The following is a 5,000-nucleotide window of genomic DNA, read 5'->3' on the forward strand; positions in this document are numbered from 1 at the left end:
AAATTTTCTACTAAAGAAAATATTTTCATCTCCCTCATGATGATTTCTAGCTGGGAATTCCAATTTATGTATTTTCGTGAGTCGTCATTTGAAAAATATTTCTTAGTTCACATCTGAGTCATGATTTTGAGTTTGTGCAAACGTTTGAATTCCCTCCCCCTCCCCCTCCCCCCTCCCTCCCCCTCCCCCTCCCCCTACCTCCCCCTACCCTCCCCTCACCCTCCCCCTCCCCCTCCCTCCCCCTCCCCCTCCCCCTCGACCGCCACAGAAGAAAGCTAAGGGAACTTGAAAAGCTTTCAGGTAAAAACACAAAGCTTAAAGTTAGAGGAGCATAAAAAGTTTAAAGCTATAAGCTAAAGGATCGAGAAAAAGAAAGTGCGCCTTTTACAAGAAAGGCTGTTCCCACTAGGCTTGGTCAAATATCTAGTTTGTTAAGTAGAATATATAAATTATATTCCTCTGAAAGCTAAATGAATACGACCTCAACTCTCATTAAACAAAAAGTTATCTAATTCTTCAAAAAATGAAAGACTACTCTACACAATAAAATAAAAGTTTCTCGCGGTTTTCTCATAGATCTAGTAGCCTTGAAAATTCATGCAGAAGGTCACCACCAAAGTCCTCTGCAAAGGAGCCATGTTCCAATATTCATGGTCCTGCATTTACCTGCGTCTCTCTCAAGACCAAAACCCAACGCTTTTCTGACGCTAATGACTTTGGGATCTCTTTGTATCCCCGCCGAGGCCAGATATTGAATGCGCTGTAGCGGCCACAGCAGTGGGGCAATTACTCGCTCGTGAGATCTTGGCATATAGCTTCCTGATTATATTTGAAGTCTTTTATTATTCCATGATTAACGGGGTAATTTGATGCGTCCATTTTCGTTGATAATCAGAATCATCTTGTGCTGATTTTCTGGTTTAATTTTTCCCGTCCTTCTTTCCTTAACTTTATCAATACTAATATCTTTACACCATGATAAAACAGTTAACTTATTCTTAATAAGGTTAAACTGATAACACTTAGGGTATATATACTTTGTGATGAATAAATTTAGCTTGATATATTAAATAGGTGATGGGCATTCCTTATGAATGAACCGACCCAATTAAAAGTTTTAAATAGTTTCTGAGGTTTCCCAAAGTTATATGTCGCAATAGATACCTTTGAATTAAATATCAGGACGGACTCTCGGTAACATAGCGAAGATACATAACTATTTACCGTCAACAAGAGGATTCGTTGAAAATATAATTTTATTCAAATTTGAATAAAAACATTGTTCTGTGTTGACAATTATCACTATAATTTTGCTAATCGTAATCGTGAACAGTGTAAGGTACAAGTGAATCGTGTAATGTTGAAGTGAGTTTTGAAGTAGAAAACTCTCATTGATAAGAATTTTTCATCTCATTAACGTCGTAACCATTAGCATCATCGCAACATATTTCCGGAAACACGTACCAAGGGAATAAGTAAAAATGAAAACTGCCACTAGTATTGGATCAAAAATCTGTCCACATCTCTTAATTGCAATTATCTGGATACTGTTTCTCATCGAAATTTGGGAAAGATTTCAGAGAGAGAGAGAGAGAGAGAGAGAGAGAGAGAGAGAGAGAGAGAGAGAGACTATAGCGCTTATATTATTATAATCAATATTGTGCATGAATTCTTAGCAATAAACCGAAAGGTCATGAACTTACGCAACAAATTCCTCTTAGCAGAAAAAGAAAGTTATGGAGAAAAGATCAAACTATGTATACATACATCCTCATACAGGCAGTCTCGGACCACTTTGTGTACATATATCATTATATAGTATATACGTATATATATATATATATATATATATATATATATATATATATATATATATATATATATATACACACTCACACACACTATATATATATATATACATATATATATATATATATATATATAGTATATGTGTTTGTGCGTGTGTGTGTATGGCGTGTATGAATGTATGTGTGATAGATTATAAATCTTGCGGTTTTAGTTTTTTTAGACATCTTCAAAAACGACTGGGTATACAATCACACACACACACACAGCCACACACACCACACACCACCACACCAAACATATAGATAATATACCGATATATATATAATATATAGTATATAGTAATATATATACGTGTGTGTGAGTGTGTGATTTATAGATATAAAAATTTGTAATCCTTTTATTTGAGTAAAACACACCAAGGCATAAATTAAGTCCATGTTAATTAAAGCCCTGAAAAATAGCAAGTAAGAATACCCATACAACAGTTAATAGAAAAAAAAGCCCCCTCCCCTTCCCCCTTCCACTGAGGTTCACCATATCTCCTGGAACACAACGCCAAAATGGGCTGCCTATGGGAACCAACCATTTGCCTTTATGGTCCCCAGCGGATAGGAGCGGGAAATGAACCAATGTCTCCTTTTCGCTTATTTACAGAAATAATATTGTCGAATATATGAGACAGACGCTCATTACCGAAAGCAAATATTGCTTCGCTGTTTTTAGAAACTACTGGTCACTTTTTACCCGATACTTAGGCAGTATTTATTGGCCACAATATCCCTTTAACTTCTCGAGTTCTTCACATTTTGGAAACTCTTTTCTCTGTTAAGCCTAGATCCAAATGAAGATCAATGAAGTTATGGTGATTCTCCGTCGAGACAGCCTCGGGTCCGGTATTCAGAACGAGGTAACGATCGTTACCTACCCACGAAGAAATACATATATACATCCATATATATATATATATATATATATATATATATATATATATATATATATATATATATATATATTATATATTGTATTATATTATATGCATGTATGTTTCCAATCATTGCTGGCGCAACTGGTAACTATGCTGTAATAATCGTTATGTGAAAACGCTCATGCGCACACGTACATATACATGTATAATATCATGTGTATGTGTGTACTTAGGTAGAAATGTACTTAAAGTTTGAGTTTGTATGCATGCCTGTCCTTTGTTTCCCTGTAAACAACTACTCCTAGGCGGTTGGATATTGTACCACACATGAAAATTTACGCGAGATAATTTTGCAAAAATTACTAGACAAATATTATATTCAGAAATAATTATATAATTAAAGATGTTTACATTTTTGCTAAACCTCTGTTTTTATCTAATATACCCAAATTGTATCACGTAGTGGGTTAAACATAATTTCCAACATGAAATAAGCCTTTCAGCATAAAGCCAATAATATATACATATATATATATATATATATATATATATAATATATATATATATATATGTGTGTGTGTGTGTGTGTGTGTGTGTGTGCGAGTACGTTTCTGCGAGCACATGAGTTTCCAACAGTCTTAAACTGTACGTCACGCCAAGTGTTTGCTTTTTTCTCGATGCTGAAATACTAACACTCGTGGTATTCGTCCCTTTATTGATCTTCAGGGAGCAGTTAGGATTCCATAACCTTGCAACGTTGCTTGCTATCGCCGTGTAACCTTGAACCCAGGTTTCCCCCATTTACTTCAGAGCCCGCCTCTGTTTGCCGTTCTGCTCTTGTTGTGTCAGTATGTTTCAGTTGACACTAACGCTAAGTCATTGGGCGATAAGGCGCAGGTCCTAGTGGTATAATTTCCGGTTCAGTGCTCTCTTTATCAAGACTACTAATATGCTCTGTGTCTGCCTTTCTACTGGCTTTCTCGTGTTATTATTTTGCAGTCATAATTGTTCTTTCACTTTTTCAGAGTATCGGAGAATTATTTCCATCTAAAAAAATTCATTATACCGTGTCGATGTTTTTATCATAGGCTGTCATTTTTAGGTCCTTTTTATATAACGCGAGATTGATTGCGTTATGTCATGGATGACATGCACATTTTAGGGTCATTTATCGCTTAAGTGTCAAAACGTTGGAATCCATAAGATAAGAGAGAGGGTTCTTAACTTCTCACCTCAAGCTTTTAAACCCCAACCTTCATTAATAACAAACTATTTACAATCTCAAAGAATTGTTTCTATCTGAGAAGAAGTTATTATACCGTGACGATGTTTTTATCACACAGGCTGCAATTTTTAGATACTGTAATATTTATGTCTTACCAGCCAACCTTTCCAGCCAACCTGCTGCTCATGGACTTAACTTCAAATATCTTTTTATCTATCCAAGTATTATTTTCGTACTTCATTACGAGCGAAGCAAAGTCTTACTGAAAACGGGCTCATTTCTAGCGGCCCGGCACGGCCCGGCCATAACGTTATTCAAATGCTAATATCTCCAAAAGTATTGGAAGATAAAAGTAAAATTCTTTCGGCAGATAAAACCTTACCTCTTTAAATTACATCCCATATAAGATCTATTTTTTAAAAAATCATAAGTTCACAATTAAAATTTGTTAACCCTTTGATGGTTTAACTGGAAGCTTCACGAGTTACGCCTTTAGAGCACCCTACTAGTAAATAGTAATATGGTTTTAAACATATTTTGAGTAATGTCAGTTTTAATCAGTAGATCGATTATATCATGTATAAAATATGAACAGAAGCTTTATGTATGATAACATTCTAAAGGATGAAGAGAAAATGGGTGGTTCTGGAAGTTCGTGGTACAGCTAAATTGAATATAATTTCTTCGCGCAAATGGAACTGAATTCAGAATGACGCCTCGAAAATGAAGCTCTGAAAGACAGGCAACTGCGTGAAACCTGAGTAAATAGTGGTTGGGGTTTTAGTTTACTTTGCTAGTGATGTCTACAGTTTCAGTGACGAAAAGATATTTAAGAGAAAACCAGCTTTAGGGAAAGATTTTTCTTCAGTGGGTGGTACATTTTAGCATGCTGTGACACCGGGAAGATGGAGCGTCTTTTCTCAAGAACCCTGTCAAAAATTGAGAGAGAGAGAGAGAGAGAGAGAGAGAGAGAGAGAGAGAGAGAGAAGGATGCATCGTTTAAATTCAGTTACCACTTTAATTTAAGCTTTCGGACTCCCG

General features: G+C 35.7%; 1 protein-coding gene across 1 annotated transcript in view; it reads right to left on the reverse strand.

Moving 5' to 3' along the window:
* Positions 1-5,000, reverse strand: part of LOC135217715 (diuretic hormone receptor-like) — a 248,908-nt gene that overhangs the window by 33,869 nt on the left and 210,039 nt on the right. The gene's annotated exons all lie outside the window — the stretch shown is intronic.

Source organism: Macrobrachium nipponense, chromosome 7 (genome assembly GCF_015104395.2).
Source record: "Macrobrachium nipponense isolate FS-2020 chromosome 7, ASM1510439v2, whole genome shotgun sequence".
Taxonomy (NCBI): Eukaryota; Metazoa; Arthropoda; class Malacostraca; order Decapoda; family Palaemonidae; genus Macrobrachium; species Macrobrachium nipponense.